Consider the following 26051-nt stretch of genomic DNA (forward strand, 5'->3'; position numbering starts at 1 on the left):
GTGACATGGTGCATTATCCTGCTGGAAGTAGCCATCAGAGGATGGGTACATGGTGGTCATAAAGGGATGGACATGGTCAGAAACAATGATCAGGTAGGCCGTGGCATTTAAATAATCCCCAATTGGCACTAAGGGGCCTAAAGTGTGCCATGAAAACATCCCCCACACCATTACTCCACCACCAGAAGCCTGCACAGTGGTAGTAACAAGGCATGATGGAATGGATCCATGTTCTGATTCTGTTTACGCCAAATTCTGACTCTACCATCTGAATGTCTCAACAGAAATCAAGACTCATCAGACAGGCAACATTTTTCCAGTCTTCAACTGTCCAATTTTGGTGAGCTTGGACAAATTGTAGCCTTTTTTTCCTATTTGTAGTGGAGTTGAGTGGTACCCGGTGGGGTCTTCTGCTGTTGAAGCCCATCCACCTCAAGGCCCATCCGCCTTCACAAATGCTTTGCTGCATACCTCGGTTGTAATGAGTGGTTATTTCAGTCAAAGTTGCTCTTCTATCAGATTGAATCAGTCGGCCCATTCTCCTCTGACCTCTAGCATCAACAAGTCATTTTCGCCAACAGGACTGCCGCATACTGGATGTTTTTCCCTTTTCACGCCATTCTTTGTAAACCCTAGAAATGGTTGTGCGTGAAAATCCCAGTAACTGACCAGATTGTGAAATACTCAGACTGGCCCGTCTGGCACCAGCAACCATGCCACACTCAAAATTGCTGAAATCACCTTTTTTCCTATTCTGACATTCAGTTTGGAGTTCAGGAGCTTGTCTTGACCAGGACCACACCCCTAAATGCATTGAAGCAACTTCCATGTGATTGGTGGATTAGATAACTGCAGGACATCCCCTTTTCTTCACTTCTAAATCCTATGAAATGTCCATTACTAAGGGACTAGTAGAAAGGAAATGCAAGAACTGGGAAAACAGAAAAAAACAAACAAACAAACAAACCTACTAAATCTAAAAACTAATTTTGCGTTGAAAATGGTGATTTATGAATGATTAAGAATTATGACATTTCTAAGGTATCAAATTGTGGTATCATCATTATGATATAAGATTTTGATCATATCGCCCACCCCTATTCTGCATAATTCCACACAATTCCTCAACAAAATAAGTTTAGAACATGCACAAAAAGACCCGCCGACAGGTTTGCGACCACAACTTTTGCGACACTACACAGCCTAGTTTTCACAGAAAATGCTTAACTTTTTGAAAGTCTGCTCTTGCTATGATTGGTGGAATGTAGTCATGATTGCATAAAGCAAGACAAACTTAATGAAACAAATGGCATTTTTGAGACCGTCAGCAGTCCTAGTCAGTCAAGGTCCAGCAGGCAATCTTACAGTGGTCTCCTGTCCAGCGTCAGCTGAGTGAACGCAGTACTTTGTCGCTTAAATGTCAGTGATAGACATCAAACCCAGTTCTTTCTCAAACTCCATCTGCTTCATACAGATGTCTCAATCAAGCCAGCAGCTGCGTGGTGTCTTACTGTCAGAGAGGGCCAGGGCTACACTTATACACGCTTCTGTTTAGACACAGGAAACGTACCTGCCATACACCACATGCTACCTGACCTGCCCGTCTGCTACCTGTCATTCAGCCCTCGCATGGACCCTCAACACACTAACGCAAGCCTCCACACCCTTACGCGCATGCACATCAAACTCCTCCTTTAACACTTTAATGCCTTCTGTCTTGACAAAAAATGTTCAATTGTTTAGAGAAAAAAAAAAAAAAAACAGGCAAAGACATTTCAGTGTAATCAATTAAACACATGTACCATCAAAATAATGGTTTGTTGTGACATACTGCAGATGGTGTTGTGCTGCATGCTTATCACGAAACAGGTGATCACTTCTATGGTTTAAGTTATGTTTAAACAAGAATCTTAATGGCAAAACTGTACAATATTACTTCCTACAAACACTTCCTAACTAGATATGTTGTACTGTCTCTTTGTGCATAAGAGAACAGGGCAGAACAAAATGCAGTCACACTTTCTGAAAGAATGCAGAGCAATACACAAACATTTGGAAAACTTCCCAATTAAATAAATATTAATTTAATACAGCCCTTCCCAGGTCTTGTTGTGTGTGAGTAATCAGTGCAAAAAAATAAATAAAAAAAATATATATATATAAAAATATATAGTATTTTGAGGCAGAAAGGTGTCATCTTCAAATATAATTTATTTAAATTAATATTTAATAAGAAGCTTCAATTAATAAGCTTTACCTCTGAAATAACTTTTTGTCATTAGCAATTGCATAGGCCAGAGGTTTTCAATCTTTTAGATGCCACAGACCCCCAAATATGATCATCCCTGTGTGAGGAACCCCCATTCTAAAATGTATAAGGCATATAATATATGATCCTTTGAAATCACTCTAATATGCTGATTTGGTCCTATATATATATATATATATATATATATATATATATATATATATATATATATATGTATGTATGTATGTATGTATGTATGTATGTATGTATGTATGTATGTATGTATGTATGTATGTATGTATGTATGTATGTATGTATGTATGTATGTATGTATGTATGTATGTATGTATGTATGTATGTATGTATGTATGTATGTATGTATGTATGTATGTATGTATGTATGTATGTATGTATGTATGTATGTATGTATGTATGTATGTATGTATGTATGTATGTATGTATGTATGTATGTATGTATGTATGTATGTATGTATGTATGTATGTATGTATGTATGTATGTATGTATGTATGTATATATATACATACATACATACATACATACATACATACATACATATATATTATTAATAATAATGTATTATTAATTTATTACTTATTTAATTTTAATAATAGTTTTATTTATATTAATATTTTTATCTAATTTATTTAATAGTTTAATAACAAACTATTTTTAATACATGTTTTAGATATAATTTATAGCTTTTTAGATATAATTTATAACTTTTTTTTAGACTATTTTATTTGTATTATTATTATAGTTTTCTTTTGTTGTTGTTTTTGTTTTTAGACTTGGATAAGACTTTAGACCACGGATTCCTGGTCCCTCTCTTCCAGACACCAGTTTGAAAACTCCTGGTATAGGCTATTGGATCATTTAACCAATTAACAATTTACTATTTATGTAAAACTATTTTGTCTAAATCATTTTGCTTTATTCTCATAAGTAAAATCCACTTTGCACAATATGCATGCAGCTAAGCCAGGTTTTTTTTTTTTTTTTAAATGGGGTCTGGGGACACTTTTCTGTGTAAAAGGCTAGAGAAAAACTGTAATAATAATAATTTTGATTCAAATTTGTACAGCAATAAATTGTATCTAAATAAATACATAAATAATATGAATAAAATAAAATAAAAATATTTGTAAGTTATTAATCTATTAAATAGATTAAATTAGATTAAAATATATATATTAATGTAAATAAATTAAAATTACATGAATTTAAATAAACAAATGATAAATAATGCATGCAACAATACATTAATACAGTGACTAGAAAAAACTATTAAAACAATTATATAATTTTAAATATAGTATATAATATGAATCTTTTTATGTGTATAAATAGGGTGTTTACAAAAAACTGATGCATTACACATTTTAGAATGGGGGTCCCTCACAAAGGATCATATTGGTTGTCCGTGGCATCTAAAAGATTGAAAACCCCTGAGCCAAGCTACAAATGTTTTAACAATATAAATGTACAGTTTTGTCATGGCACACTAAAACTGAATTGAGAGAGAGAGAGACTCGACCTTCTGATGACACCATTCTTCAGTCTCTCAGGGCATGGTTGGACACTGGCTCCTTGTACAGATACACATAACAGGGCCAAACAGATGCTATTTCAGCCCAGAGGACAACACAAACACACTGACAACATACAAATGACCTGCAATCATTTAACTGTGGGTATGCACTTGAAAAGCAGCATACAAGCACTGCAAGAGCAGAGCATATTATAAACATTGTTTATTAGCATGAACACACTCAAAACTAAATGAACATGCATTAAAAAAAATAAAGCTCTATTCGGATGGGACTAGTTTTCATGGAGTACGTTAGAGGAATTTGTTTTTCACAGGCTTAAGCCCTATTCGGACGGGACTAGTTTCCCCGGAGGACGTTTGATTTGTGATTTGAATCCCATCCAAACCTGCCATGTCTGTGTTTTTCTCACACAACCTCAGTAAAATTCCAGAGCAAATTACCTACTGTTTTTCGGCTAACTCAGTGGCCCTCTGAGAAATCTAATCCCATCCGAATGTAAATGTCTCCAGCTGATATTGTATTTTTCTAACGCCTCTCATGTGTTTTTTGACTACCTGATCTACCGTTAGTGCACAAACCTTGTGCGCTTTCATTTTATGATAAATGGTATCTAATGTAAAAACACAATTAATAACTCACAGAAACCGCAAAGACTGCCCATTTTAATAACTAAGAAACTTGTCTAGGTGTGTCTGCTCACATACGTGTGTTTAATATAAACAGCCATAAATAGCTATAAATGCATATGAAGTTTATTTGAATAGGGTTTTTAGTAATAAATGTAAGTAACATCAGTAAATAATATAGTATATGTCATATGTGACACATGTAAACACAGCATATGATGTTCTGTAAGATAGACATCTAGAAAACACACAGATATGTTAGTCCCATCCAAATCGGTATATGAAATGTGACCTTTTACCTGCGTTTTTACCATTATCCTCCTCTTTCACACCATGCTGTACTGCAAGGCCTCAATGAGAAGATTTTAAAATTAAAGGAGGCATAAAAAGACTATTGGACACCATTGCTTTATGTAAAAGCAGAAAAAAACGCTTTGTTTACACATCGTTTGATCTCATACAATGTAAATGAATGTGTTATTGTTCATTTTTGCACTGATGATTATCCCTGGCCTCTTCAAAGAAAACACACCAAGTACATAATACACTCACCGGCCACTTTATTAGCTATACCTGTTCAACTGTTTGTTAACACAAATATCTAATCATCTGATTACATTGCAGCAATGTATTTAGGCATGTAGACATGATGTGTCTGAAACTGCCCCCTATACCCTTATAAAAGGCACCATTTGAGGGGACAGCCATTTGGAGTGGTGTCCGAAACCATAGTGGACGTTCATTTAATCCCATAATTCACCGCAATAACAAGTGTACAACTGATGTACACTCGATGGCTAGAGAATACCCATAATGCACTGTGTGGGTTGTGCTTACTGAAGTCCTGCATCTAGGCAAAAGATGGTGGCCACATCTTAATCATCCATCCATTTTCAAACTGCTGGTCCAATGCAAGTACAGCGAAATATCATAAAGGTATGAATTCTTTTTTAATCGATTATTATACTGTTTAATTCAAGTTTAGGCATGCTAGATTCTTTGACAGAGTTCAAGTTCAGAGTTATTTTCATCTTACTACAGGAGCTGCTAGTTTGCTAAGTTTCAAATGATTAACAAACAGCAAGAACAAACCATGCAAAAGCGGCAGACCTTCCAGCGCACACTGTATGAATTTGCTCAGTCGGTTTCATTCATTCCTTCAAGTGGAAGGCACACGCTTTCAGGCCCTGTCTCACGCTCTCACTCTGGCCAAATAAATCTCATGCCAAATTAGTAAAGTAGTAAAATTTTGTTTTAATACAAAATTCAAACAATAAATAGCATTTTGGCGCACTTAATGTGGCACAACAGTTAAAGCCAGAGCCATTGCATAACAGAGTTGCGACTTGCGTTCATCTCCCCGCGGACCGCGCGCTTACGTGGCTCATGGAGCTCAAGCCAGTGCTGTCAATACATTTGAACAGCTTCACTGTACAGGTAAACACTATAATGAACATTTTGAGAAGATCTTGAGAAGATCTTTTGGTCGTAAAAACTATTTGTGCAATAATTATGTTCTATTAATGAGCACTTAAGATATTTTTTCCTTTTCTTTTCTAATCTATGTATTATTTATATTATTTAGTGTATTGATTAAGGTTAAATAGAGAATTCCAAGGCAAAGAGTTAAATTTAGAGTCATTTTGTGGCTGTTTATATAACAATTTTCATTTATAATCACATGGTTTACCCACTTGCTGCCTGTATGGCTCTTTAATAAATAAATCTGTCTAGACTAGATTTCTTTAAATGGGACATTTTAAAAGATGAATACCTTGAATCCTAATATTTTTATTTTATTATACTTATATAAGCACACACAAAATATTTATGAACGCGGGAAAATATAATTTAAACCAAGAAAAGTTTAAAATAGTGCTTAAAAACAAAAAGGCAAACTTATTTTCCCTTATATGTACAGTAGGCTATATGAATTGATACTGATCGAAATCGATACATTTAACAAAGTTGAATTTTGCATTCAATTTTGTCAATTTGTCTGGTAATTATGAAATTTAACCAGTTTTTAAGATGCGTGAAACACTATTTGACTGAAATGGTTTAAGAAATAATCTCAGAAATAATTTATGTAAAAAATACTAAAAAATTTTACTAAAACTTGACTAAGAAATATTGAGTTTTCTTTTGACTAAAACTAGACTAAAATGACAAGAGTTTTAGTCGACTAAAACTTGACTAACTGAATGACTAAATATGACTAAAACTAACAAGGACATTTAGCATAAGACTAAGACTAAATTAAAAATAGGTTACAAAATGAACACCACTGGCATCAACAAGGTATTTCAGGCAATTTATAGGCAGGTCTGCAGTTCACGATTTCTCTTTTTCAGACCATTCTCTGTAATCCCAAGAGATTGTTGTGTGTTAAATCACCTTTCTTCCCCATTCAGATGTTCAGTTTGAACTTCAGCAGAACTCAAATAATCACTCGTGAATAACCACAAATGAGCTCTGCAGAAGAGCATCTCTGAATGCAGAACATGTCGAGTCCTGAAGCAGATGGGCAGAACCATCCTGTTTTGTATCAATGGTTCAGGCTGGTGGTGGTGGTGGTGGTGGTGGTGTAATGGTGTGAGGAAAAAAGTTTTTATTTATTTATTATTATTATTTGGGTCCCTTAGTACCAACTGAGCATTATTTACATGCCACTGAGTATTGTTACTGATCATGTCCATGCCTTTATGACCCCAGTGTACACTTTTTTTTCTGACAGCTACACCAGCAGGATAACACACCATATCATAAAGCTCAAATAATCTCAAACTGGTTTCTTGAACATGCCAATGAGTTCACTTCACTCTAATGGCTTCTACAGTAACTTGATCTCAATTCAATAGAGCACCTTTGGAATGTGGTGGAACATGAGATTCGCATCATGGACGTGCGGCTGACAAATCTGCAGTAATTGTGATGCGATCATGTCAATATGGAGCAAAATCTCTGAGGAATGTTTCAAGCACCTTGCTGAATCTATGCCATGAAGAATTAAGGCAGTTCTGAAAGCAAAAGGCAGCCGTGGCCTAATATAGAGAGTCAAGACTGACCCACACGGTTGTAGGTTCGATTCTCAATATCTGCAGGAAATGACTGAACTGGTGCCCTTGAGCAAGGTACCTAACCTCCAACCGTTCCCTGGGTACAATTGCAAAATGGCTGTGTGTGTGTGTGTGTGTGTGTGTGTGTGTGTGTGTGTGTGTGTGTGTGTGTGTGTGCGTGCGTGCGTGCGTGCGTGCGTGTGTGCGTTCACTACTCACTAGTCCTAATTTGTGTGCATTAACTTAGAGGGGTTAAATTCCCAGTATGGGTTACCATGCTTGCCCTTCACATGTCATTAAAAATTAAACTAAAAAGAGATCTAACCCTGTACTATAAATATGTACCTAAAAAGTGGGAGGTATGTGTTTATTACCATTCAAAAGCTTTGGATTGGTACTTGAAAATAGTTTGTTATGCGCACCAGGGATGCCTTTATTTATAATCATATATAGTCATTACTCCAGTCCTCAGTGTCACATGATCCTTCGGAAATCAATATGCTGATTTGGTCCTCAATTAACAATCTTTTTATTATCAGTTAAAAACAGTGCTGCTTCAAATTTTTGTGGAAACCATTAAATTGTACCTATAAAGAGCATTTAAAATGTGCACTATGTATATTTTTGCATTAAAATATCCAAAAACCAAGCCTGACGTGGTCATACTCAATTCTAGTCAGAATATGAGTCTGAAACTGCTCCATTGGGCTGTGATTATGGAGTGTGTTTCAACCGAACCAGGAAAGACTTTAATTGGATAGACCTACAACCAATCAGAGCAACGAAGAGACGTCAACAGAGCTCAACTGCACAGTGTTGCCAAGTCCGCTTTTTTTTCCCGCGACTTGTTTTCTATGTCCGCGAGTTGAAGCGACTTTTATGTGATATATAGACCCATGAGTGCACATTTTAGCAGGCAACCTTGCCAAAATAACACACATTTTACCCCCAAACGCCATTTTTTTCTGGAGAACCCCCCCGAGAAGCTATTGTTTAGGCCTAGTAGTTGGCGGATTTTGTTGTAAAAACTTGGCAACCCTGTCTGCACGCACGCTGGAATAAACGATCTTTGCCAGTGTTGTAAAAAAAATAATACAAGAATTTAATGATACACAGAGTACTTACCCAACATGATAATTTTTTCAGAGAGAAATTGTGAAGGTGAATGCATATACAAACAAGCTCTCCGTTTAAGATTTCAACAAATATAATCCAAGCCCCTTTAATGACGTGCATGATTACGGTTCTGTTTATCATCTGTCCGTCATCGTCTAAAGCCTGCCCCGATGATTTCATTGGTCTGAACAGTTTCTGTTCAGAGATAATTACTCCTCTATGGAGTGAGGCCAGACCGAACTGCCCGACCTAAAAATCTTGTGGGCGGGGCTAAGTTCGGCTGGCATCCAGGCTACCAAAAACCACTAGGCCAGTGTTATATACTTTGTTCAGTTGAGTTCTTAGAATATCCCAAACGTTTCCAAGTAGTTGTACATTTTGAAAAAATTGCTATTTTAACCAAGGAACTAGGGCGTCTGAGGAAGTCGCCTGTCACTTGGTTCATATCTGTAACGTTAATAATTGCACCCATGAACATGAGTCCTATCCCGATTATTTTCCACCGGCTGTGAGGTGAAGACCACATGTCCCGAGATTCTGCACTCAAACTTGGCGTCATCAAGCTACGCCTTTGTTCTGAATAGGCGCCCTCTAGCGGACGGAAAAGTTGCATAGTGCAGCTTTCTAGCGGACGGAAAAGTTACAAAGTGCAGCTTTAATTCAAATAGATCCTTTTGTAAAATTAACATTATTCACTTTTGACCAGTTTATTGCACCCTTACCCTGCAAACGTTTGATCATCTTTTCACCCAAACTTTTTAACACATTGTATGCATAACAGAACACATCACACACTCGGTTTCATCAGCAAACTGTAGAAACTGTACATACTGACAGGGATCTAGTTTTTTGTTCCATAAAGCTTGGCTTTTTTTCAGGTTGATTAAAGATCCCGTGTTGATTTCCTTCAGAGTCACACTGAATACAGCGGACACGAAGCCGAGCCAGCAGCTCATCAACCGCGCCACACGATACCCACATTAAAGGTAATGTTTTTGCCACTCCATCTCGTATTGTTTTATTTTGCTCTCTGGCTTTAATGAATGTGACAGAATTACGCCGCTTTAAAACCGTCTGCTTTATTGTTCTATTTGTTTATCTATTTCTTATTTCCTCGTCTTTTCCCAGCTCTCATCTGTCATTCTTCGCTGCTTTCATTTTATTGGCCGCTCCGCAGAGCCGTACTGTTGATCGCTGCCCATTTTCGGATTAGGAGATTAAGTTATTCATCACTCACCGAGCTCCCTGCTGCGCCACTGCTATCAGGACACCGCCAAATCACAACATCTCAGCCAGCCATTTCAAAATAATTGAATGCACAATAATTTCCCTATTAATACATTTCTCATATTAGAGATTATGCATGAAACATCCACATTATCTGTGGCAGTGTTTTCCTTCTCTCTTTTTTTCATGTGTGCCTGTGTTAATGTCTTGCTCCTCTCCAGTAAATCTAATAGACAGGATTGAATAGCTCATGCCAGGATGAAGGGCTAGGTTACAGATAGCCTCCTCTTTTTTTATTTATTCATTTTTCTGCTTCTCCCGCCCTCTCCTCCTCTGGTGGAAGATGCAGAAGAAAATTAAAGAAAATCGATCATTTTCGAGCAGGGTGGCGGGGACGAGCTGTGACGGTTGCTACGCCAACAGTAACTCAGCCTCTCACATCTGTCTCTGAGAAGTTGTTTTGTCATTTTATTTGGAGAAATGTATTTATTTATTTATTATTCATCTTGCCTTTTTTTGTGTTAACTTGATCAAATTAAAATTTGCTCAAGCGGATGTGTGCTACGTCAGTGCACGCTAGTTTTGAAATTAGTCCTAGGTATTGTGGTTGCTTGCATTTTTGCACTAAACACCAAAGACTCACACCAACAAAAGGCATATCAATGGATGTGTCATGTATGCACGTATTAGCATGAGAACAGATCATTAAATCCATTGTAGGCAGCCAACCAAAACGCCTCGGCACACCGGCGGCCATTATGTCGTCATCATACTTCAGTGAATCGTGTTTTGCTTTGTGCTAAAAATAATCCTCTCTTCCACAGCAAGGGCAGAGGTGGACTCACAACAGGGCTGGTCACAGTTAGAGATCCTCTTCAAACATTAAAGCGTGTTAATCACTTGTGTAAATTGTGCTCATGCCTGTACCTGGGGTGGAACGGAGGCTATACTGTACACTGCACCAGAGCATATAAGATCTATTACGGCAGGAAAAATGTGTCTTAACAGCAGAAAGAGTGGAGGTGAAACATAGGAAATGAACACAGAGAGCATGTCTCACCATTATGAATCCTCTATGAAACCTGTCTAATTATTCGCCACTCAGGAAAAGCGATCTGAACAGAGCCAATTTGAGTCTGAACATACGAACATGTTTGCAGATGAAACACAGTCGGCAGTTCTATCTATCTATCTATCTATCTATCTATCTATCTATCTATCTATCTATCTATCTATCTATCTATCTATCTATCTATCTATCTATCTATCTATCCGTCCGTCCGTCCGTCCGTCCGTCCGTCCATCCATCCATCCATCCATCCATCCGTTCATCCATCCGTCCATCCATCCGTCCATCCATCCGTCCATCCATCCATCCATCCATCCATCCATCCATCCATCCATCCATCCATCCATCCATCCATCCATCCATTCATCCATCCATCTATCCGTCCAACCATCCATCCATCCATCCATCCATCCGTCCGTCCGTCCATCCGTCCGTCCGTCCGTCCATCCATCCATCCATCCATCCATCCATCCATCCATCCATCCATCTATCCGTCCAACCATCCGTCCATCCATCCATCTGTCCATCCATCCATCCATCCATCCATCCATCCATCCATCCATCCATCCATCCATCCGTCCAACCATCCATCCATCCATCCATCCATCCATCCATCCATCCATCCATCCATCCATCCATCCATCCATCCGTCCATCTATCCGTCCAACCATCCATCCATCCATCCATCCATCCATCATTAAATTCCACGTTACTTAGAGACTGACATATTTGGCTTGTCAAAAATGTTGTATTCAGCGGTCGCAAATTCTTTGAATTTTGATGTTTTGATGCACAAAGTTGTTTTTACAGTCTCTTAAAAGTAATATATTTTATTTAAACCCAAGAAATGCAGATCATGTGTACATGGAAAATCTCTTTTTAAAACGTGTTCATTTATAACTACATTTTTTGACACAGATTTTAACTATCCATCCATCCATCCATGTAAAAAAATGGTAGACTATAATAAACAAATAATCATGTAGATGATTTCATAAATGCTTCTAATCACAGTTGTAAAGTTACTATAAACTAGATTTCAAGTAGAGTGCATTAAATACATTATCAGCCATTTTATTTGTGACAATAAATCAATTATTATAAGTATCCTCATGTATATCAACACTAGTAACACTAACAGTGGGTGGGGTCCAAAAGTTCACTTTAAACTATTTTAAATAAAACTTTTCAAAGCATTTATGGAAGAAAAAAATGACTAAGCAATGCAAATCTTTAAAAATTGAATGAATCTGTTTCTGCTAATTAATGACTTGATTGCAATAGCTAAGTCTATCCATTATTGATTTTTTTCATTTTTCTTTTGAGGAAACACATGTAAATTCAGTGCCACAGCAACAAATGTCATTTAAACATCGTATTAAAAATGCCACCTGTTCAAAACGAAAAATGGTTCTCGATTGACAAAACCAGGTATACTAGAAAATTATAAGATTTATAAAGTATAATGAATATCTGAAGCATTCAAAATCTCTGTATTATACATATATATAAGTGTTTCACAGGAAGTGCTACTGAACATATTGCTGACTTGATTTGATTAATAGTAACACCATAAACACAGTAACAGGATTTCACAGCGGGCAGAGAAATTAATAAATAAATAAATAAATAAATATCTGTGAGCGAAAGTGTGTTTGTGTGAGCTACCCAGTTCCCTTCTCAAATGAACATGTGCTCTCTCTGCACAGATGACACTCAAAATGCATTATAACCATTAATGAAAAAGTTAATGGGCCATTTTCTTACATATCAATTTACATTTTACAATTTGGGTACACAAATGATGTCTGCTACGGCGGGTCCTTAATATTTTGCTCAAGGAAACAGTTCTAATGTGTTTTGTGGACATCAAATGTAGTGAATAATGATGCGTCCATCGCATGCAAATAAGATGACAGTTGGAATGGGCTGATCAACAGTGCTCGCATAAAGAGGTTACAGACCGCCGTGTGCTGCGCTCAGTTTCAAAAATGTCATCTACCATATCACAGTGTGTCCATGTTCACAAGCAAATACACAAACCAGTGCGCTCAATTACGATCAGCTCCCTTGTGTGCAAGTAGCAAATTATCTATCACAAAGTATCCCAATTTTCACACTCTGCTGTACTGAATTTCATAAAACGTGCCAACTTAATGCAAGCAGAAAGAAGTCAGATGCACTGTCTAATACGTAGACCTTAGTCACAGAAGTGACATATTACATTTTTTTTAATGAATGAAAACGATGCTGTGAGGGATAAAAGTACACTGTGTTCAATGGATTGTACTGTTGTTTGACAACAATCCGATTGTGTTCAGCTGACAAAACTTTTAAATAACATGATCTAGAGCTGGACACTTAATTGAAAAATAATTCAGAACCTCTAACCAAAGTCATTTTCCCATGTTGGTTATTTCAGCTTTTAATCCTGTTAATACTTTCCCCTTAAAAACATACTACCATACGTGTAGTCATGTGACTGCGCCCCGCCCAGTCAGCGGCATGGAAGCAACGAAAACGGCACCTACACATAAGTGTGAAGTCGGACACTGAGTGTTTGTGAAACTTAGCAAACTGGCAGCTCCAGTAGTAATGACAATATTTATCTTGAACTCTGCCATGGAAACTAGCATGTACACTGTAAACAACTATTTTTAAAATAAGTTACCTGGTTGCCTTAAAATTTTGAGTTCATTGAAATAAAACATTTGTTAATACAATTAACATTTTTGACTATGTTTATTCAAATATTATTAAAAGTTTTTGTAAGCATATTGGGTAATTGTGTGTATTTTATTTGTGAAGACGCAGTGAAACATGCCAAATAGTGCTATTTTTATGATTTATCACATTTTTATTTGCTTCAGATACAATCATATTTAGAGTTTCTATTTATAAAACCAATTTCCTACATTGTATCAACTTTTTATTTCAATAAACTCAAAATTGTAAGGCAAGGCAACCAGGTTACTTACTTTTTTGTATTTGTTTACAGTGTATAAACCATAATTAAACAATTTAATGATCAATTAAAAAGGAATTTTGACCTATATGATAATACGCTGGACCAGTGGTTTGGGAAATTAATGGATGATTAATTCAGCTGCGGGCGCAATCTTCTGTCGACACAAAAGTGAATTCTGAGCGTGAATTGACACCACTACAAATGGCTGTCCCCTCAAATAGTGCCCTATTTAAAGGACCCGTTCTTCGCGATTCCATCTTTCAAACTTTAGTTAGTGTGTGATGTTGCTTTTATAGCATAAATAATACCTGTAAAATTATAAAGCTCAAAGTTCAATGCCAGGCGAGATATTTTATTTAACAGAAGTTCCCTTTCAAAGCCTACAGCGAACGGACGGTTTGGACTACACCCCTGCACTTCCTGGCATGAATGACGTCACTAGAACCGTTTGTTGACTAACCCTCCGCCCACAAGAACACGCAAAATAGGGGGAGTGGTCTTGTTGCTCTCCCATGTGGAGAAGAGCGCACATTCAGCGCTTGCATCTCCCCGTTATGGTAAGAGGCGGGACCTTTCCGGGCAAAGTGCGCTAAGCTGCTGTCCAATCACAACATGGGAAGCGCTGGCCCAATCAGAACTCGTTACGTGTTTCTGAAGGAGGGACTTCATAGAACAAGGAAATCATCAGGCCGTTTTTCGACAGAGAAAACAGCGCTGTACAGATAAGTAAATTGTCAACACATGCAGACAGCATCCTCATGAAAGTGTGTCAATTGTATGTGTTTAAAGGCTTGCCAGTTTTGAACATTCAAGTGCTTTTACACCATTCCATAACATCAATATGGAAAACATCAAACTTCTGTGCTCGCAAGCTGTTTTCTGTGACTGAGAGAGCCGAGTCGTGTCGTGTCTCTGACAACGCACGAGCCCTGAAGTCAGATCACTTTCACTTGCATCTTCACTAAACTTTGTCAATTGTACATGTTTTAAATCTCGCCAGTTTAGACATTCAAGCGATTTTAGACCATAGGATGTGTATCATTATATTGAACTAATGGGCTGATGCATTGGGGCACACAAACGCTCATACATACACAGTACAGGAATTTACACTCTCTCATTAATCCATTCAAATAAATGTACACTTACTGTGCTAATGTATCTGTATCTGATTTAGAACGAGTAGAAATCTGTAAGAAATGTTACAAAAACATAATAAAGAACTGCTGAAAGTGAACAATTATACCAGAGCACTCTTTCATTAGGAAGAAATATCCCTACTTTAATAGGTTAAGAATATTTACATTACTAGCCTTGTCAATAAACTATGAGGGCAAAAAAAAAAAAAAATATATATATATATATATATATATATATATATATATATATATATATATATATATATATATATATATATATATATATATATATATATATATATATATATTTATTGTAGGTCATATTGTCCAGTCTTAATGTGATCGATGACCTTTATACAGGGTATGTCATTGTATATATTGCACATATATCCCAAACAGCCTTGGTTTAAAGGGATAGTTTACCTAAAATGAAAATGCTGTCATTAGTTACACACCCTCATGTCATTAGAAAACCTGTAAAACCTTAGTTCATCTTTGGAACACAAAAAAAAGATACCCACAAAGACTGCAACGTAATCACCACTTTTGAGGCCCAGAAAGATAGTAAAGACATGGTTAAAATTAGCCTGGATGCCAGCCGAACTTAGCCCCGCCCACAATTTTTTTAGGTTAGGCAGTTCGGTCTGGCCTCGCTCCATAGAGGAGTAATTATCTCCGAACAGACACTGTTCGGACCAATGAAATCATCAGGGCGGGCTTTAGACGATGACGGACAGATGATAAACAGAAACATAATCATGCACGTCATCAAAGGGGCTTGGATTATATTTGTTGAAATCTTAAACGGAGAGCTTGTTTGTATATGCATTCACCGTCACAATTTCTCTCTAAAAAAATTATCATGTTGGGTAAGTACTCTGTGTATCATTAAATTCTTGTTTTTTTTTTACAACACTGGCAAAGATCGTTTATTCCAGCGCGCGTGCAGACAGGGTTGCCAAGTTTTTACAACAAAACCCGCCAACTACTATCCCTAAACAATAGCTTCTCGGGGGGGTTCTCCGGAAAAAAAATGGCGTTTGGGGGTAAAATGTGTGTTATTTTGGCAAGGTTGCCTGCTAAAATCCGCACTCATGGGTCTATAAATTACATAATAGTCGCTTCAACCGCTGACATAGAAAACAACCCGCGGGGAAAAAATGCAGACTTGCAACACTGTGCAGTTGAGCTCTGTTGACGTCGCTTCGTTGCTCTGATTGGTTGTAGGTCTATCCAATTGAGGTCTTTCCTGTTTGGGTTGAAATGTGCCCCATAATCACAGCCCAATGGAACAGTTTCAGACTCATATTCTGACTAGAATTGAGTATGACCATGTCAGGCTAGGTTAAAATAGTTCATGTGAATACAGTGGTTCAACCTGATTTTTATGAGGTTGCCAGAATTATTTTTGTGTGCAAAAAACAACAAACAAAAAACAACTTTATTCAACAATTTCATCTCTTTCATGTCAGTCTTAAAACCTGTTCACGTGAGCACCAAAAAGCATGTGAGTTATGCTGACGCAGGAGCCAGTGTTGCCATGTCTGCGGTTTTCACTGTTGCCGTGGGCTGTTTTCATGTCTGCGGGTTGAAGCGACCCCAATAATGTGATATTTAGCACATGGAATGCAAATTTTAGCTGGCGAACTCCACCAAAAAACATACATTTTAGCCCCGGAACACGATTTTTAACAGGGATTGCAATTTGGCAAGCCTTAGCCTGACAAGACTGACCCACATCAAGATGTTTGGTCTGGAAACTCATTGACAGCCCTCAATCTGAGTGGCGGAATAAACTGTTGTTTTTCAAATTCCCTCTGCACGCAATAGGATAAAGCTACAACCAATTAGAGCAACCAAGAAGGTGAAGAGGAGCTAGATGATAGAAAGCCCTTTTTTTCTCAAAGAAAAGCTTACCTCCAAGTCTTCCAGAGTGGCGGCCAAAGCCGTTTCGAAAGACAGCTGTTTCTTTGTTTTCGGAACCGCCACAACTCTGCCGTCATTATGTTAAGTCCACCGTCCATCCACGACATGATTGGCCTGACTAGAGTTTGGTTTTTCCAGCTTGCAAGCCAACGGAGAATTGCTAGACGCCCTGGCTGCAAATTATATTTGCTGCCGCTAGTGTGCATCTAGATTTATAGGCTAGGCAACCCTGGCAGGAGTGCCCAATACCAAGCTGCCGTTCTGACGTAGAACCCGAAAGCGATGCACTGTGTTTACACCGTGAACAGCAGAGAACCAGAGAACCAGAGAACCAGAGCCTGACATGGAAGAGAAGAGTTTTTATTTTATTTTATTTTTTTCTTACACAAAAAGTATTCTCATTGCTTCATAACATCAAGGTTAAAGCACTGTAGTCACACAGACTATTTTAAGTCTTTACTACTTTTGTGGAGTCAAATGGAACATTCTAACCATGTATTTACTATATTTCTGAGCCTTGAAAGTGGTGATTACATGGCAGTCTATGTGGGGTCATAAAGATCTCTGATTTAATGAAGGTCTTACGGGTCTGGAACAACATGAACAATTAATGACAGAATTAACCCTTTCATCTGCATAAAAATGACATGCTGTCTAACCTGACTTACGTAAAACATTAAACCAAATGTATGTACATATAAGTTTCAGGGTGCGTTCACACTTGTCATGTTTGGTTCGATTCAAATGAACCCTGGTGCGATTGCTCGGTTAGTGCGGTTCATTTTAACATAATTATGTGAACGCTGCCATCCGAACCCTGGTGCGATTGCTCGGTTAGTGCGGTTCATTTTAACATATGTGAACGCTGCCATCCGAACCCTGGTGCGGACCAAACAAGTGGACCGAGACCGCTAAAAAGATGGGTCTCGGTCCGCCATCAAATGAACTCTGGTGCGGGTCGATTGATATATGAACGCAACACGGACCAAAGACATGTAAACGAACCGAAAGTCAGCTGATTTGACGGCGTGGAAAGATCGGTGTCTCCAAAATGAGCATAGTTAACGTTAGAGGGCAAACATGGAGCAACAAGGAGGCAAGTGCCTCATCAATATTTGGTCCGACAAGCATGTTTCAAAAATGCTAGAAAAAAACGCACAAAAAAGCATACCTGGTTCTTCTCATCAAAGGACCTTTGTTGCCCATTAGTCAGTACAGATGACAGAACTGCCGTCTCTTTTGCAGCAGATCTTCGTTTCTGCACAACGGAGGAAATCCTGGTGCTGTTTTGAATGTTTTGAATATTTTATGAGCTCTTTATGAGTTCTCAGCTGGTAAAAATAATGCCATATGTACATGCATAAAATGATCACGTTTAATCCAGCACATAGCATTGTTTTGAATGTTCGGTAAGCAAGCTCCTACGTCATATAAGCCGACCAATCAGGTTGTGACCATCTCCCTATGCTTTTGGTTCGGTAACTCTAGGTTCGCTGTTAAAAATGCCAGAGTGAATGCTAAGCGGACCCGGACTATATGTTTTATTTTTTGTTTTTTGGTCCGGACCAAACAAAACCAAACTAACCGAACTACAAGTGTGAACGCACCCTCAAAATCATTCTGATGGTACATTGACTTCTAATAAGTCAAATGGATTTGGTTTATTTCCCAAGCTCCCCTATTGTGTGCAATCTGGCCTATGGTGTCACCAACATTTGATTACACACATACACATTCAAACGCTTAGCACATAATATTTATGTGAAAAGAAGTTAGCTGTATTATGCAGTCGGAAGAGATCTTCTTGGATTTTGAAAGCTTGTCAACAAACACACGTGTACAGCTATCCACTGTAATTACGATAGTTGTATAATTATGAAAGTGAATTTCAATCACTTCACTGTAACAGGCTCAAAAAAAAAATGTTTTACCTCAGTTAGTTACCAAGGCAACATACCTACTTTTTGTTTAAGCTTTTCGTGTTTAAGTGTCTAATATATAGTGTGTCGAACACCTGGATTTCAGTAATATTCTGGATTTATATTATTTAAACCTATATAAATAAATGTTCTGGTGAAACAAACTTACCAGCTCTTTTGTATCTCTTCTTCAAGCAATAAAAGTCAGTGGGGTCCAAAGTTGTTTTGGACTCCATTGACTTTGATTGAATGGACAAAATGGTTAAAATATCATCTTTTTTAACCACATAAGGTTTATACTTATTCACAGCAGTCATTAAATGCAGTACGCTTGTATGGGATCTACTGGGGGATCTGCTATCCCGTCTCCTCCCAACACATTCCAACATGCTGAGCTCTCTCTCAACTTCACAGAAAATAATCATTTTCACCGTGGGGCGTCTTTCTCTGCGCACGTCTCCTGCACGATGGTAATACTCGCACGGATGCGGCGGCAGCGGTCCCGGGGGCCGGGGCGGCTGAGCGCAAGGGCTTATGGGTGTGAATATATGTATCAGTGCCATCTGCATGTGAAGTGAGAAAACACAGAGAGGGCAGAGAGCCAATCACACACCCACGCACACCTGAGGAAGGCGTCATCACTGCAGCCTATTGTTTTAGGGCACAATTGTGTACGTGTGAGGCGCATGGGAATGCTGTCACACCTTTTAAACTCACAGCCACCGACAAACACAAAAAAATGCAAATCCGTTTTGTTTGATGCATTTTCAAGCTTCGCGGGTCACGTTAAAAACGCTGCTACATGACATTGTTTGCGTGTGAGAGAGTATCTGACAACCCAGTATGTTAAGATACAACTCAATTCCCACTCCAACAATCGCTTTGATAAGCACTAAGCGAACGACACCCACTGCTACAAGACGTATATTCGGTATTCTCCATATACATTAATGCAAATGAAAAGACGGCCGCAGTTTGACTCTCTCCCTCCTTTTTCCCTTCTCATTATTCCACTACCTCACACATTCCCACTCTTCTCATCTTTCCCCCTCTACCAGCAGCAGTCCAAAGCAATGGCCAATAACACAGCATGCTGGAACAGATACCTGCAAAGTTAATATCATTAATCAATACCAATGGAATTGTGTGGAGGGACGCAGTCAAGTGAGCCTCCCAGCAGTACCAATCTCCCTCCCTTTAAACCTCATTTGCAAGCCCAAGATGGCCGCTCGGATGACTGGCAGCAAAGTTTTTCCAACAAATTTCATGGGGCATGAGCCAAAGATAATAGGTTTTCAGCCCAATGACAATCCAATTACAACGCCAATCAAAGCTGACTCCATGCAGGCTAATTATCAGCTTCAGCCGTCAGTTCAAATACTAACATACCACCATTTGAATAAAAATTCAGTTTCGAAACCAGGCAGGTCTGCCGTCCCTGATGAGCGGGGAGCAGCAGAGAAGCCTACCTTGGCGGTAGGCTTCTGAGCTGATAACGAACAGCGGGGTATCGTTTCAGCGGAACGGAACATCCGCTAAAAGGTTTAGGGGTGGCTTCCATGTGTCCGTGAACATTATGAGGGACTTATCTTCAAATGTGGTTTGAGGTAAATCAGACCCATCTAATTGAACAATGGGCGTGATACCAAATTAGTCCAATGAAATCATCACTGATAGCGATGTCAGTTCGACGTGTGCATTTCAAAATTCAACACATTGCTAAAAAAAGATTTCTGAACAACAATTTGATGCTTAAATAGATTTGATTTGCAAATTATTTGATCGGTAAGTCATGAAAACAAGCTTTTCAATTATATTAACTCATCACAATAATGTAACCCATTTCTATTTGTTAAAGGGTTAGTTCACCCAAAAATGAAAATTATGTCATGAATTACTTACCCTCATGTCGTTTGACACCCGTAAGACCTCCGCTCATCTTCGTAACACAAATTAAGATATTTTTGTTGAAATCCGATGGCTCAGACCGACTCAGACAGTCCTTCATTGACACCAATGTCATTTCCTCTCTCAAGACCTATAAAAGGCACTAAAGACGTCGTTACAAAGCCCATCTCACTACAATGGCTCTAAAATAATTTTTTGAAGCGACAAGAATAGTTTTTGTGTGCAAAAACTAAAACGACTTAAATAGTGATGGGCCGATTTCAAAACAAAGCTTAGAACTGTTATGAATCAGCGTATAGATTCAAGATTCGGATCGCGTGTCAAACCGTCAAATTGCTGAAATCACGTGACTTTGGCGATCCGAATCATGAATCGATACACCGATTCATAACGCTTTGAAGCTTTGTATTGAAATCGGCCCATCACTAATAATACATAATTTGGGTTTTTTTTGCACAAAAACTGTTCTCGTCGCTTCATAAAATGATTGTAGAGCCACTGTAGTGAGATGGTAGCCTAGAAATCTAGACGGACCCTAGCGGCAGCAAATTTAATTTGCCCGCAAGTGTCGTCTAGGAACTCTCAATACCATTCTGAGCTGTGTTCCTCAAAATCTGGACGGCCCAATCACATCATGTATAGAGTCGGCGGGCGGGGCCATAATGACGACGGCCGAGTTGCGTTTGCGTGCTTCTAGTAAACACAGAAACTGGCGAATGGCGGCGGTCTTTCGAATCAGCTTTGACTGCGACTCTGGAAGACTTGGAGTTAAGCTTTCCTCTGAGAAAAGAACAAAGAGCGGCACTGAAGTCATTCTTAAAAAGGGAAGATGTGTTCGTAGTTTAGCCGACCGGATACGGCGAATGTTTAATCAGTTAGCGAGCTCTGTTTCACCTTCGTTGCTCTGGTTTGTGTAGCGCTATCCTATCGCGTGCAGAGGGAGTTTGAAAGACAACCGTTTATCCCGCCCCTCGGACTGAGCCCTGTCTATGGTGAGTTTCCAGACCAAACATCTTGATTTGGGTCTGGCTTGTCAGGCTAGTGAGATGGGCTTTGTAACGACATCTTTAGTGCCTTTTATGGGTCTTGAGAGAGGAAATGACATTGGTGTCAATGAAGGCCTTTCTGAGCCATCGGATTTCAACAAAAATATCTTCATTTGTGTTCTGAAGATGAACGGAGGTCTTACGGGTGTCAAACGACATGAGGGTCAGTAATTAATGACAGCATTTTCATTTTTGGGTGAACTAACCCTTTAAGATTAAACTAGGATAATTTGATTAGATTTCATTTAAGGTAGCAACTGAAACAGTTATCATTTGTAAAACAAATAAATAAACTATGAATAGATTTTAATTATACATTTTCTATATTATTATACATGTAAATACATTTGTACCCGTACATTTTTGTTTTTATCCTGTTTTCAATTTAATAAATTGTGAGGTAAATTCATGATTGGCTGGGGAATGGCTGTTCCAGAATCCAGGATTATTTCCGAATCACAGCATTCACGCAGTACAATTTTGAGAGGATAACACAAATACAGCGGTGTAAAAACAAAGGATCACGAGTGTGTGTCCGCGCCACTCAGAGATGTGCCGGGATGAAATGCACTGAGGATATGGAGGGCTGGCACAGACATGACATCTAATAATGTCTTTCCTCTACAAGTCTGTCCTGCTTGGGCTGGATTTAGAGGAGGTTTATCTCCTTCATATAACCCCCCCTCACACCCCCACCCCACCCGACACTCACATTACACACACACACACACAAACACACACACCCACAAACTAACAAACAAAACCTGCATCAATAACACAAATGATTAAACATTCATGGCCTTTTGTAGGGAACATCTGCTCTATATAGAAGTCTAGCCTGAGGGATTGGGTGGAAAGAATCAGGAGGATTTTTTCTCAAAGAAGCTCAAGGAAGCAATAAGATGGCACTCAGTCCTGTTTCTGAATGTGCCACACTCAGATATAGAAGAAAACACACACATACACACCCGTTGTAAAAACTACATTCAGTAGAAGGTTTTGTGCTTTTGTCTTTTTTTAATGCCGTTAAAAGTGAAGAGACAGGAAGTTAATCGGGAAAGAGAAAAAAATAAATAATGTACTAGGACTTTAATGTATGAAGAACAACTGCTATGGCAAAACTTCTGACAAACTACATGTACATTTGGCAAAACAAATCAGCATTTTATTACTTATTCTTAAAGCTGATAACCGACATCTAGGCAAAAAACTAGGCAGATCTGGGGTAACATCATATAGTATGAAAAATTTACAAAATTATTCATTTTAAAATGTGCTATAGAACAAAATACATGTCAGTTTCAAGTAAGCTATTTTAATGCACCTCTTAAAGGGGCAGTGCTACAACCAAGTGCTCTTATAGACTAAACATTTTCTGTAATCTTCTGCCCTTTAAGTCCAACATCATCTGATATGTGAGATATACGATATAGATAAGGATATATGACATAAATAGCCTGTTGTATACATTATTTATAGGATATCCAGATGTATACATTTATAGTAAATCTGTATATATAAAATGTGATGTTAGGAGGGCATGTAAACCTAGAAATCTTTTGAAGATGCAAACATTGTAAAAAATGTAACAATAGCTCAAATACAAGTTTTTATTTTTTTATGTAATGGCTTTAAATGATGTTGCTTCTGATATAAGACATGCAAGCCAGAAGAAGGTCCAATGAAAAAAAGAACAATTTAGAATAAACCCAACACACCTCTGATCCCAATTTAATCCTTTAGACATCATGTGACCGAACTGAGCAATATTTAGTTCAGTTGATGTATTCTGCACTTTATGTTAAGCCATCTCTGTTTTTTTCCCCTTCCCTTTCCATTTCTTTTTTTTTTCCAAACCGCTGTTTCCGTAAGCGTTTCCTATTGATTGCTTCTACCGACTATAAACCCACACAGAGCCACCCCATCTGAGAAATGATTATCTTTGATTATCTCTGAGTTTGTGGTTCAATAAATTCATGAAAATTTGAGGCCTTGCTGTGCTTCCCACCAGAGTCGGCGCATATAAGACTCTCTCTCGGTCCTTCAATGTGTTATCACTGCTCTCTACACAAACTCCGCACTTCTGAGGAGATTAATGACACATTGTCTGTGGAGATAACATCTGTCTCCACTGCTCCTGAAATATCAAGCTTAATAAATATATTTATGAGCCCTGCTCTCTATAGCACTAATGCAATCAGCCGTTGCCGTTCACGCTGGCCCAAGACACTGAAAACTCATTGACTTATTTTGTAGCAAATTAGTCCAACACCTAATCGCTGAACCCTGCTCCGCTTTTTGAATTACGACTCTGAAACACCCATCCGCTCTGCAGCAACTGCGGTTTGAATTATATCAATTCGTAGACATGCCAGTGTCCAGATTTCATTAGCAACACATTAACAACGCTTTACATCTATTACCATCCTGACATGTTCTATAAATAACCGGCATGGAAACGGAGTATTACCATTAAACGAACTAGCGTTACGGTAAAGTGATACATCATTAAAACTGAACATGGGTCAAGAACAATAGGCATAATTGACTTTCAAAGATGAAGGTTAGAAGTAGTCATTGCGTCAATGGATACGGGTCTTTTGTGGCAGTAGGGTGTCATCTTCAGAGACATGCAACCCACGAACTTGAAAGAACAGTTCAAAAATAGGTGTCAAATAAAATAAAAGATGTATTTTAAGTCATTAAATGGTGAGAGAATTTGCATTTTTGGCTGAACTATCCTTTAAGTTCAAGGAGTACACGGCGAGGAGCCATTTGTTTCCAGGGTAAACATGCCCCCCCCACCCCCACCCCACCCTCCTTCCGTCCCACAGTCCCTAAACCTGACAGAGCAGTAGCCGAGGGCTACATGAGACACAGGATGCAGTACAAGGACAAATCCCCACCCACGAGGACAGGAAGAGGAAAGATGTGATTAACTCTTTATCATTGCGACTTTACAGCGGTATGAACATCACTACAATGCGATTTGCCCCCCGATCTGCCGCCCCACTCTCCTGTTCTCTAAATATTAGTCTAATCTGAGATATGTGCTGTAGCTTGAGGCGGGGGGAGGATGGAGGTAGATAAGCCAAGAGGCTAAGCTAACAGAAATTAATAACTGTGATGGAGATCTGCCTGTTTAGCATAATTTCAGTGCGAAAAGCACCCTCACCCCCCAATGATACTCTTTATCTTGATTATTTTGAACAATGTGAAACAACATAATTTTGTTTACTACTTAACCTTTAGCAGTCAGGTGTGACACCAAACCTGACACTCCTGCAACAACGATCAGAGAACCCAAGGTGTTAATGTACATCTCTCTTTTTTTACTCTCTATTGCACATGCGGTAAACAGTGTACAGGCACAATCTTGCTAAAAAATCACCTTGATTATTATATCTCTCATCATTGGGTTAGACAGGATGAAAAACAAGTTGAAAATGTACAGTTTGTGAATCAATATTTTGCAATGCAGGCATTTATGAAGGCTTATTGTAATGTTTTTGAAAGAAGCGTATATGTTCACAGAGATTTATTTGATCAGGCAACTATGGGGACTGTAATATTGTGAAATAATATTAAAATTAAACATTATTATCATTAATGTTAAAATTGTTTTTGATTGCAATATATTTTTAAATGTAATTTATTCCTGAATTATCAGCGGTCTTAAGTGTCACGTGATCAGAATACAATATGCTGATTTGGTGCTTAAGAAACAACAAATGTATTATTATCATTAATGTTAAAAACAGTTTATGTATTTTTGTGGATATATTTGTCATGACACATTTTAATCACCATTCCTTGATAAAGTTTAAAAGTTTATTTCAAATACAAATCTATGTAACATGTCTTTACTGTCACTTCTGATAAATTTAATGGATTATTGCTTGGAGTATTATTATTTTTTTTGTTGTTGTTGTTGTTGTTTAAAAACAACATAATAGCAAGCAAACTTTTGAACATTAGTGTGCATAAAGGCATGTTGGTAACACTATTTTAGGGTTGAATTTTCGCTATTAATTAGTTATGGCACATATTAATACCTTATTCTGCATGATCTTATTCTACATGCCTTCCAATACCTAAACACTACAAAAACTTCCTTACTAACTATGAATAAGCAGTAAATTAGGAGTTTATTGAGGCAAAAGTCATTGTTAATAGTGTGTTAACTTGTGTTGCCATTACTAAAGTGTTATCAAATGTTTTATGTAGT

General features: G+C 38.1%; 1 long non-coding RNA gene across 12 annotated transcripts in view; it reads right to left on the bottom strand.

Moving 5' to 3' along the window:
* Nucleotides 1-26051, bottom strand: part of LOC137045543 (uncharacterized) — a 407625-nt gene that overhangs the window by 300110 nt on the left and 81464 nt on the right. The window lies entirely within an intron of this gene.

The sequence above is a fragment of the Pseudorasbora parva genome, chromosome 17 (genome assembly GCF_024679245.1).
Source record: "Pseudorasbora parva isolate DD20220531a chromosome 17, ASM2467924v1, whole genome shotgun sequence".
In the NCBI taxonomy this organism is placed as follows: domain Eukaryota; kingdom Metazoa; phylum Chordata; class Actinopteri; order Cypriniformes; family Gobionidae; genus Pseudorasbora; species Pseudorasbora parva.